The sequence below is a fragment of the Aplidium turbinatum genome, chromosome 3, assembly GCF_918807975.1.
Source record: "Aplidium turbinatum chromosome 3, kaAplTurb1.1, whole genome shotgun sequence".
In the NCBI taxonomy this organism is placed as follows: Eukaryota; Metazoa; Chordata; class Ascidiacea; order Aplousobranchia; family Polyclinidae; genus Aplidium; species Aplidium turbinatum.
In genome coordinates, this window is record NC_137474.1 from 16,992,882 (window position 1) to 17,015,877 (window position 22,996).

A 22,996-nucleotide genomic window follows, 5' to 3' on the forward strand; every position below is an offset into this window, starting at 1 on the left:
TTATTGCAGCAACACCCCCGAGCACATCGGTGGTGGGGAGGATCTGAGAATGATATCTTGACTTCCACAAGTATGAGTTTATTGCAAACAAACAAAACAAATCTTCAAATCATCAGGGCGTATTAACTCAAGAACGTCGCACCCAAATAATGCCTAGCTAACAGGACGAGGTTAACCGAACCAAAATCATGATTCGGAATATAAAATTAAACTACCACCACAACTGCTGGCACCGTGACTTTCAAGAAAATAATCTGTGGTGAACTGACTGAAAAGAATGCACCACCCAATGACCAGAGGTGGGCAGTAGCGCGCTACTCATTTTTTTGGTAAAAGTAGCGGTAGCGGCGCTACTTTTTAGTTGGAGTAGCGGCTGCAGTAGCGGCGCTATTTTTTTCCAAAGTAGCGGTAGCGGGAGAGGCGCTACTTTTTTTAGTCGCACTCCCGCTACCCGCTACTTTTTAATTTAAATTGAAAAAAATGCTTGTTTTTTTTGCAATACTGGCGTGGTCAAGCAGCTATATAATCAGTTTGGTTGCAAATTTTCGGTCTTTTCCAGCTGACGTCAACTTCTTCGGCAAATATCTCCGTGTGATGAAGCCTACCTGCCAGGCTTTAGACATTCTCCAGGGCGAGTCGAAGGCGTATTACGGAGTCTTGTTTCCAACCATCACAATTTGCGGGAAGAAGTTGACCGAGATCAGTGATCTTGTGACCTGTGAGGAGTTGAAAATGAAAGTCCTTGAAGGGGTGAAGAAACGATTGAACAAGTGCTTCAACGACATGAAATGCGTTATGGCATTATGCTATCTTCATCCCTCCTTCAAGACGTCGTGGCTACAATTTCTGCACTACGTTTCCACGGATGATGCTGACGCACTGCGAGAAAAAGTCAATTCAGATGTAATTCGACTGTTGCGGAAGACATCAAGCCAGGTTGATACCGAGAAGAGTGACACCAACACCAGTCATGACTCCGAGGATGTATTTTTTGGAGTGTTTGCGCCATCCCGTGAAGCGTCGGTGCAGAAGGAAGCAGCAATTGTGGACGCCCTTTTTCTGACAAGAGCAAGTCCTTGAGCTTTTCGAATACCGAGTTAAACATCGGTTCATTAAATACAACACCTCCATTCCTTCCAGTGCTACGGTGGAGAGACTTTTCTCTGTTGGAAAAGATGTGCTTAAGCGAAAGCGGGCAGGACTTAGTGACCTTCATTTTGAAATGCTCGTGTTTTTGAAAGAGGCGTAGGCTAACAATAAATTTCCCTTAGAATGTATTTTCTATAACGACGTTAAAATGACAGCGTAAACGAATGATAACATTTGTTTTCAAGGTCATTTTTGCGTCACTAAGGACTTGAAGAGTGTTTCCTAGTGTCATTTTAGACAAAAGTAGCGGAAGAAGTAGCGGTAGCGCTCGCTACTTTGGTCTGAGCAGCGGTAGCGGGTAGCGGTAGCGCACGCTAATTTGGCCCAAGTAGCGGTAGCGGGTAGCGCGCTACTTTAAAAGTAGCGGGTGCCCACCTCTGCCAATGACTGAGAAAAACCATACCCTACTGATTTTTGGTTTAACGTTAGACGAGTTGGTGTTAGAGAAGCCCAGTGTGACTGGAATGCTTCAAGCGATGCACCTAAGCATGATGTGGCATGAGGCAGATGTACTACGCTAAAAAGACGTAAAACTACGTGTATATGTGCATCAAACTGCCGATTGCAAGAGAACACAATCGCTGCTGACGTTTCAAATTCCTAGTAAACGACATAAATTCTTAAAGAAACACAGGTTTCACAACGGAAAAAAGACGCAAGGAAACATAAGAAAAGCCGCAAGAGCTACACAAGTCATATAGTCATAGATAAATAAGGTGATGGATTTAAATACATTGGCCGGCTGTTTTCTTATACATCAGATACAAAATTGAAGCAGAGAATATTTCTTGGACCCGAAATACAAGATGGCATTTTTGAAACCAAATAAACTTCAAGTGAACTGGAGGCCTGAAATGGATTCATGATGGTTGTTTAAACTTTTTTTGGGAAACACAGAGCACCCAACAAGAAAAAAATTAAAAACAGAGTGAAAGCATAACATCAGGAGGTAACCTAGTAGCCTATAGTCACCAGAAGAACCCAAGTCATTTTATTTAACAAAGAAGTTGTTAGCTAAATGTTAAAGTCATATGAGTGATAGCGGCTCGAATGCCGTTGAAACTGTTTTTTTGCATTTCTATTTGGATTGTTTCTTTAAAGGCCTACTAAATGAAATTTTCAAACGGGAATTAAGCATTAAAATGCGTAAACTGAACATTCAAGAATACATTTCAAAAAGAATTACCGAAAAAAAATTTGTTTTCAATGGCGCTGGCAAGGCCCAAAGTCCAATGTTTCATTTATTTTCATTTTTTTTTTCAAAATGACCAAAATACGTCACAGCTCGAGAATACGTCACAAAAGACAACAATAACAAAAGCCACGTTGCAACATCTCATGTTTTAACATCAGATCTGAGGTTTTGAGCAAACTGTCTGATGTTTTGACGTTGAAATCTGATGTTTTGATGTACATACATACATAGCCTACAGTTAAATCGCCGGCAATAACAACTGTTGCGTGATAAGCTGATTGCTCGTCTTTTGTTACGTAGACTGTACAGTCGCACGCTTCGCTGCTCATGCCCATTCTGGTTTTGAAAGCTCTGACAAAAGTACGTGCGGAATGCTGATCAGACCGCAATGGGGCAAAATTTTATTGAAAATTATTTTATGGTAGTAAGTCAAACACAAAGAACGTGGAAAATCGCCAAGTCAGGTTTTTCCTTTAGTATCCCTTTAAAAAATGTAGATGTCAGCGACGAACATGAAGAACGATTCCACGAAGATATCAAAACGGTAAAACGTTACCAGAGTAATGTCAGTTCTGCTATGATGAATGACTCTTGCTGGTCTTTTCGACGAGACACTGACGAAGACCATCGCAGAAGGGGAATGTGCTCACAGCATTTTTAAACTGTTCCCTTCAACTAATTTCTTCATATCTCGAAAAACTGAACTCTGTTGTTTCTGTACATGGCATAACAAATAAAACTTTTATGGTTTGAAAATAAGTGATATCTTGTTATTTCGTATGCTTGAAGACGAATTTTTAAGATAATTTATCGATTGCATTTAATTCGTGCATAGGCTACACTATATTCTGTAAATTGCCAATTTACACGAAAACATCGCTTTGATCCAAACATCCCTAAAAGTAGGCTTCTTAATACGGCTGTATTTTCATGTGGTAACCAATATTTAGTTGCCAATAATAACAGAGCTATATGAACTTATTTGGATTTACATAATACTGTGTTAAACTATAACAAACGAGTTTTAAACTACAGTATAACAAAAATGGCAAAATTTTCAATACATTTAAAAAAATATTTACTAATTAGGCTAACTCAAAACCCTGAAGTGGCAGAGCAAAACTGAGTTCTGAATACGAGTCAACGCCCCAAATTACATCCAGAATACATATTCATATCTATGTTCCCAACATATCTTATTTTTTGTGACACAGTGTTATTAAATCAACAACTTTTTGAAAAGTGTTGTTTCAGATAGAACAAAATAAGCGTTGTCTTTCTACTAACTTTGATATGATTATGCAAAAGTCCTTTTTATAATGTCAATAAAGGTCAAATGAAGACATTTCCATCATTATTACATACAGCGTAGCGGTGCAACGGTTCAAAAGTTACATCATTCCGCCATGATCATTCTAGTACTTAGAAGTCGAAAATGCACACTTACGGTCTGAAAGTTACGCCAAAAGAGTGGTCAAAAGTAATTAACATTGTAATTGGAATATAAGTGCCGTTCTAACATGAGTAATCCTGTGTTGGCTGGGCCTGACAGAAATTATCGACGCACGCAAACCTCCACACGTCGACAACGTGACGATTCAGGCCGTGGAAGCTTAAACGCGTCATACGAAACAATAACATTGTAAAGTAAAACAGAATTATAATTGCCAATGTTGCATTTATGAATCATTTGGCAACCCTGGTAACTTCTGGACTGATGTCGCTCCTGAACCGCTAGTGCGAGTAGGATACGAAAATACAAAGCCGAATAACCAGGATGTAAATTTTCAGTAACGAGTTACTAATATCGTTTTGTATCACCAAACAATTTGCTTTTCGACTAATCATAAGCTAATCCCCCGGCTAATCCAAAAACAACATTTTGTGGTTTGCTTTTACGTTCTTTCAACAGAAACGTATGGCTTCCGCTTTTCTTGTAGCTATGCAAAATAGCAGCACAAAGCACAAAATCTTTCAAACATTCACTGACGTTTAACGCATCGTAGAACTCTGAGAGTAAATGATGTAAAATTGTTCAAGATATATATTGCAAGTGATTGCGTTAAAAAAGGTTTATTTGTCACACGTAGCGTGTGCATCAACACAAATGAAGAAAACGTTTTTGTTTTATTGAAACCGGATATATTGTTACTGCCACGATTCATTTATCAGTGCTGGAAACTTTGTCTGAAAGTAAATTTAATGTTGTTAGTTAAGTCCACATGTCACGAGTTGTTACGTAATTTCTGGTTTATCGGTTATTTATTGCTTGCAAGCTTAGTTGGTTAAGCTTATGCGGTGCGACTTGCTAAAACGTGTTCTTGACAAATTGAGTTGGCCTAATGGCCAGTAATCTCGAAAGAGATTGGAGCCTCGTTGGAAAAATTTTCGCCGTAGCCTACAATGAACGTCAATAATAATCAAGCAAGATATGAGGATCGATCTGTGACTCCTGCAGAAAAGTACTCTAATAGCTACATGGAAGGAGCATCTCCATTTACCAGTATGGCCAACTATGATGACGGCACATCTCCAAAGCCCAGGGGGACGGCATAAGCCTGATGGAAGTTGTCTGAAAACTAGAGGAAAGATGGTCAAACTAGCAACATGGAATGTACGAACATTGCATGCTCTAGGGCGTGATGACAACTTAAAACAGGAGATGAAAGTAATGGGTAATGATATGGGAAATAGTGAAACACACTGGAATGATGATGGTAAAATAGTAAATGATGGTTATGTGACGATTTATTCAGACTGATATCAAACGTGTATGGAGTGGGAATTATAATGAAGAAATGTGTAGCATTTACAATGATTGGATATTGGCCTGTGTACAATAGAATTATAATGATGAAACTGCAGGGAACCCCATTTAACATAAGTGTGATACAAATACAAGTATATGCACCAACACAAGATCGTAGCCTACTATGGAGAAATTGAAAATTTCTTTGGCGATATAAAAAATATTTTATCACATACCAAATGGAAAGAAATTGCTTTCATAATGGGAGACTGAAATGCGAAAGTTGGAAAACGGTATGCAATCCCAGAAACAGGACGTTATGATTTGAGAGAAATAAACCAACGAGGAAACAACTGTTAGAATTTTTACACACCCAATCAGCTGGTGAAAGCAAACACGTTGTTTTGACAACCACCTATAGACGCCTATACACATGTCATAACCCTGGAGATCAATATCGTAAGCCATGGGTCACCAACTGGCGGAAGGTATCAGCGTACAAGTATAACCAAAAATACTTTTCTTGAGGAGTTAAAGAGCATGAGGGCAAAAAATACTTTCTGGGAAGCATATTTTCGCTTTGCATACGATTCTACCTACCGACCAATCAGATTGTAGTTCTAGCTGGGGGTCGCTTAAAGATGTTCCAATGCGATGTCCAGCCACACTGTCCCAGTAGTTGATTAAAAGGCGTACAAAGTGAAATTATTATGCTTCCGGGCAGTTAAAAAATATTTAGCTTAGTACTGGAAAAACGTTGTTAATCAACACCGCAAGTGAAAGTTGTCTAAATAATGGAAGCAGTGTGCAAGTGGAACCATTTTCTTGCCCGCCAACATTTTGCATCGATCACTGATCACTGATCAGGGTTCAGTGGCATTCATGCTTGACAATCGCAAACGCACGAAGATAAAGAACAACAAGATGCAATGTTGGAAGTTAGAATTGGCTTCTTTCAGTTACTCAATTAACTATCGCTCCGGAAAAGAAAACGTAGGTCCAAACACTCTTACTCGTGCGTTCTATGCCACAGTATCTGATTTAAAGCTTTCTAAAATTCACCACGGAATGTGCTACCCTAGAGTAACGAGGCTTTTTACATTTTGTACGTAGGTTATACACGTATATTTCACGTTTTCCAGTTTTCCATGCCAGAATACGCATTCCACAACAGTGATCAGTTGCCTCAAAAAATTTGTTTTTTCTCTGCAGAATGCTGCAAGTTAATTGCTCAAGAGGGGGGGGAGGGGCGTTTTATGATCAACTTGAATCAGCTGTGACGTGTGATCTGCTTAAGCTATTTCACCAGAAATTGTGCTGATGTGTAGACAAATCATTTGTCTGTAATTTTGAAAAGTCAATATTCTAAAGTTTTATATGCTTAACTTGATATTTAAATTTTTTCAAAAGTACCCAACAACGACAACTTTGCTTTACCTTTACCGTTTAGTTACCGCGCTAATCCGATTTTATGCAAAGGTCCGAATAACAATGAGCTCAAACGCACAAAGTGTGTGTGTCCACTTATTGCAATGTTAACGATTGGCGATTTGCCGATTTGCGATTAAATATTATTGTGCACTTCCCCTCTAAAATAGTTACAGCCAGAGCAATGCGATAATAATCTATGCAATAATCAATGCGATATATACGAATTTGAAACAAACCTATTGTCATAAACAAATGCTTTCCGAAACTCATAAGATAGCTTCTGGTTTTATGGGACGAAACTTTTCACAAGTAACCTAACACTTCATTGGAAAAGTCGTTTTCATCTCCATTTGTGTATTTTAGGTGTACAATTCGGTTTAAAGTACGAGTATTTTTATTAGAGAAAAGGCAATGAAATAAAATGCGGAAATTAGGCCAACCTGAAATTTCTAATTTCATTTCAATTTGCTTTTGGATTTATGGATTTTAGTGTCAAGCCTCATCTAAAATATTATGTAGACTACATCATTAGTCATTTGGCTTACGTTTTCGCATGTTTACAGATATTACTCATGACATGACATCCACTAAAAATACAGTATTTACATCAACAAACCTAAGTTTGAACGTCACTTTTATTGAAGATTGTATCAACCAATTTGATAACACGTCATCTACATCAGTCCGCAATCGTCGATACAATGCAACAGCAATGTGAGGATCATGCATAAACAAATTGAGATAAATCAACAGTTACCAAAGCAGTCTTTGTTACCTTTATTCAACATCCAGAGATGTTGAGTAAGTACTACTTTTTTCTATGTTGAATACGTAGTAGTTGGACACTATGTTTTGCAGTTATGGAGTTGCTTAAGAGTTTTGTACTGTATACGCCTTTGAAGATTTGGATAAAGGAATGGGATTTTTAGCACATAAAAGTATGGTTACTTAGCATTGGATTAACAATCTGATACGGCCAGTTTTGCTTATGATGTTGTTTGTACGAGCAGAACAAAAATAATTTTCCCTACATCTTTATGCATGTCACCAGATGACTCCTTACTTCTTTGCTGCTGGACATAGTCTATCAATTACGCAAGGTTTGTGTTATGTTATCAGCTGACAAAGTGACAATACCAACAATCCTCAACCATTGTTGGAACGGAGAACATTCTCTGCGCCAAAAGAAGACATATGGAATGATATTTGGTCTGACATGATGATTTAAACCTCCTACATGAAGTTCGGCAAAGGTCCTAATGGAATCATCGAAAATACAACAAAGCCAGGAACCTTTCAAATCTTGGCTAAAAATCAACACTCATGCAATGAACTACCGGTACTTCAACCTTTGTATGCCATCAGGTAGAATCAAGAATGTAGGCTACAATGACAATCCACAAGGAAGAAAAAGATGAAAGCAGATGTAACAGACAAGGTGAAGCTCCAAAACTATTTTGAAACATGCTTCCATCCTCTCGATCGGTCAAACCATTCAAACCGGTCAAACCATTCTTTGCAAGATTTATAGCCTACTGGTCAACTGTCTGGTACTACAAGTAAAAATCAACAAATCAGTCGAGATTGGTAAAAAAAACAAATGGCTTCATTTCAAAGATCATTGCGTGATGGTTTTTGATCGGCAATAAAGAAGGAAGTTGTCACAAACAGGCAAGTCTGGAGCAAAGAGCAAAACAGAAGAAGTATACAACACAGATAATTTTCTCAAGCGTCATGTAGCTAGGCATGGAGGAACCATTTTAAAAGTAAGTGGGCCTAGAGGCGCAGCAATCAAAGTCAATCCAACTTCAGGGGGGCTTCGCCCCCAGACCTCCCATATTATTGTTGCATTCCTAATGCTTGAAATCGTTTATTCATTGTGTTTTCATGATTACCTTTCGTGCGAACAACAGACAATTTTTCATTTTTGGGGTCGATTTGGGCAAAAGAAATTAGGAAATTGTTAAATTGCTTTATAGCGATGTAGACACAAACAAAAAGGCAACAATACACGTCAGTGGCGTAGCCAGGAAGTTTGAAAAGGGGGTTTTAACGGCCAGCGGGAGAAGCTCGTGAGCGTGTTTGCCTCAGACGACACCCAGCGGCAGGGATCTGGGGGGCCTCCTCAAGAAAGTTTTAAAAATTTACTTTGAATTTGGTGCATTCTGAGAGCATTTTCAACAAAAATGTGGGTATGAATATTCCTGTAAAATGGTGCTGTCCGGTGGCATAGCAAAAGGATAAGATCATGTTTTCTTCGGCATTTTTCGAAAATAAAGCTAAGTTTCCATGTTTTCTTGTTGCTAATTCCTGGCTGAGATGTTTGAATGTTTGGTATTGGCAAAACTCGTTCTTTTAATGCAATTTCGTTTAAAATTAGGCAAACTTTGTTTTAGAGACATAAAGAGACTGAAAGCATCATTCTCAATATCGTGACGTCACCCGCGTGCCAAGGGGGGGGGGTTGTCTTTGATTTGCCGTTTTCGCTACTTTTTCAAAGAAATTTGGCTGACAAAAATGGGTGGGCCAGTCCCACCCAGAAAATCAAGTAGGTGGGCTCAGGCCCACGAGGCCCACGTGGTTCCTCCATGCCTGCATGTAGCCTATTAGCTGTCTGCTGGTCGTATCCAGATAGAGCAGTGGTTCCAAGACGATCTCTATAACAGGCCTGGACACCGTGCGCCTCCAGTCGATAACTGGAGGCGGATGGTTCAAGCGAGGTTTTTAGCTATCACACAAAGTGCTTTTGATTTTTGCAAGTGCATTGTTATTCAGGGAGCTAAGTATGCTTAATAGCAATAAATTTAAACTAGGCGCTGCAGTTTTTTCAGAGAATTTGAGGTTTTTATGTGTGAAACTAGATTAGCCTGGCAGTAAAGCTTGAAGCCAGCAGGCTAGTGTGTTAGATATGTTTAGTACCGGTACATGAGTTAAAATTGAATTCAAGCTAATTAGTCTAAATTGTGTGCTTTTAAAAGTAACATATATGTTTCGTAGTTTAGAGACACCGCTAGCCCTAATGTGATAAGAAATATTGTGCAGAAAGTGTTGTGTTACTGGATGCAGATCTGGTTACGATAAAAATAAACAAATATTAATGTATCACTTACCCAAGGATAGTGAAGAGAGAGAGAGCGCTCTTACTAGAATTGCATCAAAAGTTAATAAGATACCGTATAAGGTTTTAACTTAAAAACTATTTTAGATACATTGCAGAGCCGTCAGAAGCAAGTACGGTACCGTATTTCTTTTTATAAACGAAATATAGGCCTATGTCAAGCCTAGTAGGCTATATCTTACCACGGAAGAAAGATTTTTTGGAAAGCTCAATATAATTCTAAACAATTAGCAACCACTGTTCTAGCAGTTATGGTTAAGTATTTTTTGGCGGTCACAAATTGTTATTAAAAATGATACAAGTTCATCATTTAACAGCAGACTTTCAATACGATCAAATCATCATTATTATCGATAAACCTGAGCAGTGCTGTTCACATATTGGTGATACAATCTGTGATCGAAACCAAGTCAATAGGCATTTTTTCAAACATTTTGAAACAATTTCAAACAAACCTTGGTTGACAAAACAGAAAAATAAGTTCATAAAAATGTTTCTTCGGTTTTGGAAGATTGTCAATGTGAAAGGGTTAGGAGCTAATTTGTGCTTTAAGGATCCAGTCAGAGATGTTGTAAGATCTGACAATGACATTAAGCTGAAGATTTTAACACAGTTGGCTAATTCAATTGAATGTATGGGTAGAGTTCAAAGAAAACAAGTATAAATACAACAGTTGTCCAGTTTAACAAGCTCAGCTTTTCATCACACCTGCTTAGGTCTAGTTGATCTTGCTCGAAGCCTTTTATCAGCAGATCATGAGTTTGTTATGTTCAGTGAGTTTTCAACAGATCCTCTTGAGAAATTATTTGGCAAGGTTGTGGGGGAACATGTTTTATAAATGTTCAACAGGTCACCGAAAAACTGTCAATAAGCAAGACCAAGCTTGCTTTGCATCAGGGAATTGACATTTCTTCTGTATGTGCACCAGCAGGTCATGTTTGCAATCTATGCTCATAATACAGAATGGTTTTATCAGATGTGGAAGTGTTTGAGGGATTGCCAAGTATAGAAAAGAATTTATCATTTGATGAATTGCAAGCCATTGTTTACTTAGTTGGATAATGGATATGTTATAATGAAAGAGGAAATTTGTAGTGACGACACTTTCTTTTACTATAAAAAATTTGGCTCTTATACCCAATACTTTGAATCGGGGAGGATTAAATGTACCAAACGATGCAACATGTCAGATTGTCAGTAGTGTGGTTTTTGCTATAGCTTATTTTTGGTTGTAAAATTAAATGTTTGCCAAAAGTCACTTAGCACAATTTTTCAATTATATGTACAGTAAGTGATTTTTATGAATATGACTTCATTACATTGTACTACTTTGTCCAATATTTTGCTCAATAAGTTATGCAAAGCATAGCAAAGAACCATCTCAGAAACTGTTAAAGTTGCAGTAATCATAATATGCAATAGGCCTACGCTACTAACAAACTGTTCATTCTGAAAACTTGTGATTCTAAAAACATATAAAGTTCTTCTAATGTTGGCCTCGTATTTGGTAACACAGCAACCCCCTAATATGTGTAGACCCAATTGGATGCATATCATAAATCGTTGCTCAATCACACCCAACCCAACATGTATAAATATTAAACAATTGTCACAACCTACTGTATTTAAGTGATTCCCTTGAGAATTGTATGTCAAATGTACAAGTTTGGCCTAAAAAGGCAGAAGCTGCATATCAAGTAGCCTATGTGTTAATAAGCATTAAGCAATGTTATATAATATGTTGGGTGTTTGAGGTACGAAGTTTGTTGCATTAATTAATAGGTGCTTGTGTACCAGTACTGATAAATTTGGTTGTTCCTGTTCTATGTGGAATGCAATAAGCTGATTTACAGTAGTTTCAAGGTTTGTGTTATTCTTTGTTTTTCTTGTACTGCCAACAAGCAAGGCACATTCATGTACAAGGTATACTGGTACAGTATATTATATAAATGCATCAATTAAACAAAATATTATAATCTTCTATGATGTCATAAACAACCTGCATCACCCCCAAATAGTTGCTATTGACCCATGCTTAGCAGAAAATATCTTGACTCCAAAAATATGTAGTCTTATTGAGGAAATGTGTATTTATACCATCCGCCTCCAGTTTTTGACTGGGGGCGCGTGGTGTCCAGGCCTGGTATAGAGATCGCCTTGAGTGGTTCCCAACCGGGGGAAATTCCCCACTAGGGGGAATTTTGCAGTTTTCATGGGGAATTTGGTTTTAGGATTGTAAACCTTTTTAAAGCCTAGTAAATTGGCCTAGACTAGAGCGTTAAAGAGGAGATTATTATTAGATTAACTGCCGAATATTGCAACTGTGCACTGACATGGATGCAGACCATCACGTAGGCCTACTTCTGTTTCATGCAAATACTCGATGGCTTTCAAGAGGAAACGTAACCAAGCGAGTGTTTGAGCTCAAGAAACGAGCTTAAATTATTTTCTAACCTTTAAAGAAAATTGGAATTTATTTCATTGCTGAATGATGACAGAAAGATTAGATTCCTTGCTTATTTGGTTGATATGTTTGTCCATTGAATAATCTTCATTAATTAAATTATGTTAGTATGAAAAGGAATATTAAAGGCTTAAAAGCTTATTACTAGTGAAAGTTTAGTTTATCTTCCAAGACTTAGATTAATATACTAATGTTATAAACGAGTTTTTAACAAACTAAATTTATAGGGGGGAGTTTAGATTTAAATATCGACTAAAAGGGTCCATCGGATAAAAAAGGTTGGTAACCACTGAGATAGAGGATATTTTTACGTATGAACTTGTATTTGTTGCAACAGCACTATTCAAAGGCATTGGAGAAGATAGATATTCTACTTCAAAAGCTGTTTTTAAAAATGGTTTGAAAGTCGAAGTTTTTACAAAGAAGATTGTCCTTGATGCGATAATAATAGTGTTATGGTTTTATTTATTGTCGTTCTATAACAGCTATGGTCTTTTAGCGATGGGACTCATTTTTAATTTTTATATCAGTTTTACGATGTCATCATATTACTACCCTATTTATTCTCACTGAGCTATGCAAGAAAGAACACAATCGGTACTGTTATTAAAGTATTCGGTTTGACCCGATCTGAAATTGATCTCAGATCTACCAGCAGCGGAGCCGAAGGCGAAACCACTCATCCACTGAGCTGGTGATGATAGTTGATGGTGTTGCATAATTGCGGTTCCATCTGAGCCTATAATTGACAAATTATTCTGCAGATCTGTATTTTCCAGTGCTTTTGAATTGGTTTAGCGGTTGTCACACTTTTGGCGTCTTCAACACTTAAGTGTCAAATACAGCTCTCAGGGTTTTTCTACATTCCTACAACGACACAATTGAACAAAGACGGTTATTTTTCTTAAATGTATTAACAAAAGAAAAATGATCGAATCGCAATTTCTGCAACAAAATACACAACGTAAAATTGTTAAACTCAACACTAGAACTAGAACAAAAGAAGCTGTTGTTCACTAGCCTGCCAGAATGAAATGATACAAATAAAACAGAGTACTGCCTCGCGGAGTACACGTGACAAAAGGAGTGCAAAAGTAATCAAGGAAACATGCTAACTGCAGGCAATTGTGCATCCCCCCAGCTCGTAAGGCGAAACTGTATAGACTTACGAGCTCGAACCCTTGATTACCCATTGACCAGAGGCTGCGTCTAAATCCAATGCCGGCCGTCGGGACCGCGTAGAACGGCGCAGAACAGGCGATTTTTCAATATGAGGGACTCCACTTGTGGATTCGGTTGGTTCCACTGAATCGAAAGGTATCGGCTGCGTTGGAGGGTCAGGTGAGTGCTGTGGCTCACAAAGCTTTGAGCTTGAGGCTGGTGTGGGGCAGGAGAGTGCAGGCGAACTGTGATCTGCATCGAGAGGCAACATCGGTGATTCTCCAATTTCTGGGCTAGGGCCTATCTCGAGATGTGGAGGGAGGGGAGGGCAGTAGTTCGTTTCAGGAGGCTGGGCAAAAGAAGACGATGGGAGGCTCTGTGGGTGAGCAATGATGTTTGGTTGAGGAGGGGTGGGATCGGCACATGCTTTAGTATGTGGAATTACTCGCAAGAAACGTCGATTCCGTTTTGTGATTCTGCCCGACCCGTCAACTTTCACTACATATTTGTCATGCGGCAACGTTTCGACAACCAGTCCCACTTTGTCCCATTTTCGAGGATAATTACCGTTTTGGTTTTGGATAAATACGCGGTTTCCACATTGTAAAGTACGTAAAGGACGAGTATGCTGATACAGCGCCTTATCGATTCGACCAGCTCGCTGCGGAAGGGCGTCTTCCTTTGCCTTTCATGTATCCCGCCATGTACGACGAATGTGACGATTCGAGAACTTGACTAGGCGGTTTACAAAACCGAATGCATCGCGCAGAGGGTGATCGAACACGATCTCTGCTGGAGAGATATCACAGTCAGGATCAGGTGTGTTTCGCAACTGTAACAATGCACGTAAGAAAGAATCGTTGTTCATGTCTCCATTTGGACTCACATTAGTCATGAGCAAGCGTTTGACAGTTTTGACAGCGACCTCAGCTCGACCATTAGATTGAGGGAAGTAAGATGACGATATGCGGTGCTGCACACCCCAATTTTTAAGAAAGAGTTCAGTGACGGCAGCAGTAAATTCGGGACCCCCATCTGTAGATATTTCCTCAGGAACACAAAACGTGGCAAAGTACGAGCGCAAGAGTTGAGTCAAAGCAGCTGCTCCTGCGGCACTCGATCCTGATGGCGTGGCAAATACATCCGACCACCCCGAGAATCTGTCCCCAATGACCAAAAAGTGAAGGCCCCCATAGTCAAAATAATCTGCAAAAATTTTCTCAAATGGTGTAGCTGGGGGATCACATGGCGTCGGGAGAGGAGCTGCTCGAGATGGAGCATTACGATTACATGATGTACACGAATCAGGAATAGCATGGATATCATTGGTCATACCGGGCCAAAATACTATAGCACGTGCCCGGCGTTCCATGGCAGACACACCTTGATGACCAGCATGCAACGTCGAGAGTAGCCTACTCTAGGCCTAAGTGATGGTGGTACAACAATACGATCATGATATAGAATAAAATCTTCTTCAACAAAGAACCCGTCGCGATAAGGGAGATATGGGCGAATGTCGCCGGTGTTGCGAAAGGTAGAGGTGAATCCCATTTCAATAGCTACCATTGACTTGCTAAGGTTTGGATCGGCGGCTGTTTCCCGAACGATTTCAGACCATTGCAAGCAAAAGGTATGGGCGGCGTCTGCCTGTATGGTAGTAACCAGCGCCATTTCTGCTACATTATTTTCTGCACATAACGCTACAGCAATGAGATCGCATGATACTGGGTGACGTGAGGCAGCATCGGCTGCGCAGTTGGTTGTACCGGGTAAGTGTGCTATATCAAAGCGCCACATTAGTGTATGCTGTTTTAAACGAAACAGGCGAGTGTTAGTGATTTCGTCTAACGTACGGTCTCCGAATATTTTTACCAATGGTTTATGATCCGTTACAATAACCATATTATCACAGCCTTGCGTAAAATACTTTGTCTGTTCTAGGCCCCACGCAACTGCTAGGGCTTTGCCTTCTATGGGGGCATAACGTCGTTCGGCCGATGAGAGGAATCGGGATCCTGCAAGAGTCACTTTCCAACCTGATGAGCAGCAGTCCGGTATAGTGGAAGCACATACGCAATGTTTTTGGAGAAGGAAATATCCGATGCCTTTATTAGACCAGTCAGGGCGCAAACATGTTCGACGTCTGGGGTCAAAGATTTCTACCCTATGGCGAATAGCGCCAGCAATTGCCGATTTGGAGGCGGCAAATGCGGAATCCAGCTCCTGAGACCATTCGAACTTATGCTTTGGGCTAAGGAAGGGCTTGAACGGTGCCATTAGGTCACGCAGTTGAGCATAGTTTCCTACTTGGTTGATTAATCCGAACCAGCTGCGTATGTCTGTGATATTATTCGGGACTGGAAATTCTTGGATGGCGAGCAAGTATTTAGGGAGGGGCTCGACCATTGCTTCTGAGATACGGAATCCAGCAAAATCTACGGTACGTTGGGCAAATTGAAACTTGTCAGGGTTATGGACAATGCTCGCCCGTCCCACTAAAGTGAGGAATTCTATGGTTCGCCACCAATGTTCTTCCAGGCCGCTATCATAGAACACTGTCTCGTCGACACAACGTTCTTTGCGCACAAAATCAGTTAATATGGTATTGAAACGGCGATTGTAGCCATCCCCAGAGGACAGGAATCCTTGCGGTGCCCTAGTGTAGCGCCATCTTCCAAAGGGAGTGATGAAAGTTGTGAGGTGCCGATCAGAAGGACACAGTGGAACACTGTGATAGCCGTTCCATGCGTCAGTCACCGATTTCCAAGTGTTTCTGGGGACACGACGAGATAGCTGGAATGGAGCTTCAGAGGCGAATGTTTCTCTTTGGCAGAATTTGTTTAAGGGGGAAAGGTCGACAGTACGGCGTGGTGAGCCATCATTTTTCCATGTGATAACCATGCGATGACACCATGTGGTGGGTTCGCCGTGGGGGACTTTTTCAAGGATTCCCAGAGCCTCGTCGCGGAGGAGATCAGCGTGTACTTTTTCTTGCCAATGCAAGGGGATAGACGCTGGTGTATGAATGGCCACTGGTTTCGCATTGGGGTCCACATGAATTTCTATGGGAGGACCAGCCATACAATGTAGCGCGCGGTGCGGGCACAAGGGTCTCTTGTCCAAAGCCGGATTGCACAAAGTTCTTCAGTGACCATACATTTATTTGGGCACCAGTATCTGCGATTGCTGTTACTTGTGCTATCACGCTAGTGTAATTGCCATGATGACATGAGTCATCCATAGATATGTCTACCCGAACTGTGGGATGTTCTCGCATGCGGGATGGTGTCCAATGCCCTTTTTGGAATGTGTGGTGAGGACCACGAATTGTTGAGCACATTGGGTCTCGGGCTACGATGTCAGTTTGTGTTGAGGCAAATGTGCCTATTTGAGGTACAGTAGGTGCTACACAGAGTGCTCCGACTGATACATCTTTAGGAGGAGCGCCCCATTTGTTTTTATGCCGAGATGACCAAAAGCATTCGAGATAAAGGGAATAACACGTAGTGTTCCAACCTCTGGGGCCTTCTCTGTAACGATTGAATAATCTATTGCATTTAGGGCAGTGAGTTTGTTTTGATCAATTGGGAGAGGAGGGTGCTGCCTGGATGTGTCCACGGTCTCTTGGAATAGGGCTTTGGTTTTTCTTGCGCTTGAAAGTCGACACTGCCGAAACGTCAGGAGATGGTACCGCATTGCGAGCCATTTCTTTATTTTCGACAAGGGCAATGATATCGTTAATGGGAATCGACAATACTTTGTCGATTCCCATCATGTCGCGACGAATGTCATTGTCAGAAATTCCACTAAGTAGGCTAGTGTGTCTCGGATCATGTGATCTGTATAACTAACTTTCAGGCCGCAAGAACATTTAGTAGTGAATGCACATATATCCGCTTTTCCTCACGCACGAGCTGCAAAAGCGCGAAATTTTTCTTCGCGCATTTGATGCATAGCCATAAACTCTGTCCGTAACACACCTGTGGCGACAGGTATAACGGCCCAGTTGTCGCATTGCAAGCAAAAGTTCATCCACATGTTTACTCACTGTTTCAGCGTCAGCTTGGAGAAGGCTGTCCCCTAGGGCTTGGCCAGTGCATTGGAATAATTGGGCTGAAGCTGCTTCATCAGAAATTCTGCAACCTTCTTTGAACGCCGCCCATCTTCTGGTGAACACGTTCCATTCTTCCGGAGAAACTCCAATGTCCACAGTAGGTCGAATAAGCTTCGGACCAAGGTTTTCGGGAGCTGGAACGTTGCGCGTCGTAGCAGCATGACTGTACGTGTGACTTTGCAGCACCACACAAGCAACCGCTTCGGGCACGTCGGCTGTTTCAAAATTACAGTTGGGAAAGGCGCATGTTATCACGACCATTCCACAAATTTCTATAGATTAACCTTATCCTATGGCAATTCGATCATGAACAAAGACGGTTATTTTTCTTAAATGTATTAACAAAAGAAAAATGATCAAATCGCAATTTCTGCAACAAAATACACAACGTAAGATTGTTAAACTCAACACTAGAACTAGAACAAAAGAAGCTGTTGTTCACTAGCCTGCCAGAATGAAATGATACGAATAAAACAGAGTACTGCCTCGCGGAGTACACGTGACAAAAGGAGTGCAAAAGTAATCAAGGAAACATGCTAACTGCAGGCATTTGTGCAACAATGTTCTTCAATTTTAATTTTTGGATAAAATTTAGGAATCACTGGTTTCGATAGTAGTCAAAGTAACATCTTGTCGGCCATGAATATAGATTGCATTAACAATGCATTTTTGACGTCCCGTCTCAATTTGCTTCGGTCTATAACTTTTGCCACATTATTATCATCAATTACGCCAACATCTATCAAAGCTGCTGACGCAATGGCAGCACCTGCACGGTCGGAAACATCAAAACGTTTGCACATTACTACAAGGTTGGTCAATTCTTGTCTGTTTTGTAATTGTATGCTTGTCGTTTGGCTGGTGGTGGAGAGAGCTCGGAGGAGTCTGAGGTTGAACCTGAGTCACTGTATGCATCTAGTTCAATTGCTGCATCTGATGTTGTTGTGGATGGCTGATTATGATCATGTTTGCTCATGATACCATGATTTGCTCTGGAAAGATGCGTAACCAACCAACCAATGTCCACGTTTCGCATCCGTAGAGCGAAACACTACACACTAAAGCCTTTGCTAGCGGTAGGCTACTTTGAGGTTGGTGGTAATGTCTGTTGATTTCCAAATATACGTGAAACTATTTATGATGCTCCGTGCTTGTCCTAGTCTTGTCTTGATGTCCGGTGTAGCCTACTCTATCCATCTAGACCTAGTGTTATATAGGCTACGATCCCAGGTAGGCTACTTGAATTTTTCCACCTTTTTAGTTTCTTCACCATCAGTTTTTGCCTCCGCTTCCATGCACTGTCATTATAGCTGTCTTGGCGTTATTAATTGAGAGACCAATCTCCAAGCTGACTTGTCTCAGACTTTTTGCCATCACCTCAATCTCTTCCCTCCATTTCGCTACGAGCGTTGTGTCATCAGCGTACCTTAATCAATCAATCATCAATCATTTTATTTTTCGTCATTAACGCGTCCGGGACGAAAAAAATACTAACTACAAAAATCGATATAGACCTACCAGCACGTTAATGAACGGGAAAAGGTGGCAAAACCTTTAAAAGTTTAAAACGTGCCTGAATGAAAAATTATGTACTAGGCTATATATCAGTAGTTAGCACCGCCACAAAACCCAAAAAACAAATAGCAAAAAATAAAACAAAAACAGAGAGAAGCACACATGTAGTAATGAATGACAGCCCAATGAAAAGTGCTGTGGATTGAATTTGCCAGTTCCAATATTGATGTGGATGAGCAGTCATAATAATAATAATAGGATGGAGAAAGAAAACCGGGCATAAAAAAAAACCATCCTCAGGCAAAAGCCCGTTTCGATGTGGCCCAGGAGAGCAGGTGTTGAGCTCTTTCTATGGTCAGACTGCACATCACACAGTAGCCTAAGACGATTGAGGTTTGATATCCAGTTTAAGTTATTGTTTCTTGTCCTCGTGGGTGATGGAATGGATGAGCTGGTAGATGATGATATCCTGATGGTGTTGATGAAGCTCTCATCCCCTTTTGCGACGTGTCGTGTTGATTGTGGAGTGTTGTGTTTGCTGTTAATATCTACAAACATAAAAGTACAGCACAAGCAATCGATATTATTGTTAGGTAAGCCTAATCTTTTGTAAATAATTTCGGATTTCCACTAAAATCTTCACAAGAATGCAAGAAAGCCTTTCTACGTTGTCTTTCTATTGCGTGTCCGTTTTTCTTAAATGTTGTTTTAGTTTGTGAATAAAAAGTGACTTTGTATCAGTCTTTCTAACTGAAGAAGGAAATTCGTTCCATGTTTTCGCACCTGCGAATTCTATTGAATGCTGAGTAAGCGTTTTTGAGAAGGATGGAATATGTTTAGAGAATTATTATCATTGTTTCTTGTAGATAGGCTGTGAACCTCTTTGACATATTTAAAAAGGTTGGAGAAGCAATCTGGTAGTAAATTGCTGTGAAATTTAAACACGAAAACACCAATTTCCAGTTTGAACAATTACTCAATTGATATCGGGATCTTGCTACAACTATCATTGTTGAGACGGGAAATACGATGAAATTTGTCACAGATTTTTTGAAGTTTTTGTATATGGTAAGTCCTTCGTTGCCATATTTCCAAGTCGTAATGCAATACCTCAGGTTACTTTCAATTAAAGAATGGTATAAGCAGATTTGTGTCATCCGCAAGAATGATAGAATCAGTACAATTTAAACAATTTGGGAAGTCGTTAATGTAAATTATGAATAATAAGGGGCCTAAAATATAACCTTGGGGCACACCACATTTTGTCTCTAATGGAATTGAAACACTACCAGAAATTTCTACTGTCTGAAAACGATTATTTAAGTAGCTTCGAAACCACTGGAGGGGTGTTCCTCTGATACCATAGTGATAAAGTTTTGTCAGAAGTATTTCATGATTTACTGTGTCAAAAGCCTTTGATAAATCTAGAAAGATGCCAAGGGTTGCTTCTTTATTTTCCATTGCTTTGTAGATCTTGTTGGTTAGTAGTGTAGTAGCCTGGTTCGTGGAGTGGTTATGTCTAAAACCAAACTGCTGGGTGTAAAAGAAATTACGCTGATCAAGGAAATAGTATAATCTTGAGTAGGCCTACATGACTTTATCTAAGATTTTTGAAGAGCAAGACGAAAGACTAACTGGTCTATATAGTTATTGCAATTGCTTGGGTCTCCTTTTTTATAGATTGGCACTACATTCTAAATTGTTCTCCTCGTATAGCTTTTCCACTATTCCCACGCAGACTGAGATGCACCTTTCTCATTATCGCTTCTCCGATGGCATTGAAAAGAACCGGTGATATCAAGCAGCCTTGTCTGGCACCTTTTTGGAATTGAGAGGATTTTGTTCTTTGATCATCAACTCGCACCATTCCTGTTGCTTTGTCATACAGCCAGATTAAATGTTGAGGAACTCTCAACTCCGCTAATGTGGACCACAGTTTTTCATGAAAAAAAAAAAACTGAATCGAATGCCTTCGAATAATCGACAAAGACCAGCCACAGTTCTTCATTTTCTTACTTCTTTTATTTTCGAAATTATATTTCTGATAGCAAGAATGGCATCTGATGTTCCCTTCCCAGGAGTAAAACCAAATTGTTCTTCTGCAATTTCCGGTATTAGAAGGTAGGCTACTGTAGTCTTCTGAATATTTCCAACAATATTTTGGAAGCAATAGTTATCAGTAGGGCGATTTTTTAGTAACCTAAAAAATTCAAAAAAGTAACTTTATTTTTGCGAAAAAGTAACCAAAAAGTAACGTTATTCAACAAAAGCAAAAAAGCGAAAGAAAAACAGCAGTTCAACATAAAAAAAACATTTGAATTAGCTTCAATTTGTGCTCAAATTATAGTTGCACATTTAAATTACACATATGTAATGTTTTACTTTCTCTGGCAGAGTTTCTGTCAATCAAACACTTTAGCTATTGCAGGGAAAACAAGTGGATAGTAAATACAATTTGTTTTATCGAAAAAATTACTTTACGAGTTTTCGGGAATACACGCGATACAAACAAGCATGGGCTCGTGCAACACTAAAATCCGTACCATAGTAGAAGATATATTAAAAGTCTTGGCATTAGGCCTACCGCCACCGGTACATATAGATTGTAAATTCATCTCTACAGTAGCGATGAAAGATAAATAAATAAGGGAATTAGGCAAAAAAGTATGCAAAATAAAGTGACCTAACAAATGAAAAGTAACCTAAAAACACAAAAAGTGACTTTTGGTAACTTTATAACTTCTTAAATAGCCTATTGACTCCACAACCATGAAATTTTGGTTCTACATTTCTTTTGTTAAATGATAGGCCTAGGCTAGTACAACCAAAAAAAAGTAACTTTAGTAACAAAAAATCGCCCTAGTTATCAGGCTTATTGTTCTGAACTTTGTGCAATCTTGTGTTCCAGGAGATTTAGGCAGAGAAATCAGTTCAGAAACTGTCCATTCATTCGGCTATTCTCCCGATTTCCAGATCGAATCGATGATCTTTTTCATCGCTTGCACAACACTTGCTTTGCCTGCTTTGAGTGCTTCTGATGAAATTTTATCATCACCAACCGCTTTTCCCATTTTCAACTTGTTTATTGCTGCTTCAATTTCGCTTTCTAGTAGCCTATCTCTGTCTCCTGGTTTCTTTTGGCGACCCCTTCCTCATTTTGAACCTGTCCTGGTCTGCTAAACAAGTCAGAACAATATTCGTGCCAAATAGGCCTATTTGTGATCCTTTTCTTTAGAGAGCATTTTCTTTAACGTCTTAGCCTATGGCTATACCAAAACCAATATATAACAATATAATTTTTTTTTAATTGTGATTATTCTTGCAATAGCCTACTGAAAATATTTTTGCTTGTAGGCTACTATTTATTGGTTTGAACTCTTGCTGGTTGCACTGAAGTGTAAACGCCTTTGCAACAAGAGTTTATTAAATTCAAAAGTTTTCTTCTTCTCTACTATAAAGCCGAAATAAAGTTTATATTTGAATAAATTGATTGATTGAATCTTTATCCTCGGACTGGGAAAGCTTCTTGCAGAGCTTAATCCTGGCAGTTTCACATACTCGTAGAGGCTTTGAATCACTTACGCAGGCCCGGTCACCGAGATTGACAGAGTGAAGTTTCCGATTGTTGAAGTCATGTTGCCGGGGAATTATTATTATTCCATTCATTAGATACCGCTGAATAGAGAGCAGTCCTTAACGTGCGTTGCTCAAGCGCACACCCCGAGAGTCGAACCAGCGCCGCTTGATCTTGAAGCTTCTTTGAATGAAAACCTATGAATATTTTAGAATAAAACCACAGAACTTCACTTGAGTAGGCCGTAGGCTATAGAAACAGCAAAACATGACTTTGACCTTTTTTTATTTCTACTGATCAGCCTACCTTGTTTCAACGTAGCCTAGTTTTCGAATGGTTGGTTTTTAATCTTTATCCTCGGACTGACTGTCACAATCAATGTGCAAGGCCTCGCGTCGGGCTGCTTTGCGTCTTGACAGAATGTGCTGTTTTTATTATGGAATTTTGAGCGATGTGTTATTATCGGGTATTGACCTGAAGTAACCTTTGAATGAGAAATCTGTATTATGTAACGTATTTCTAG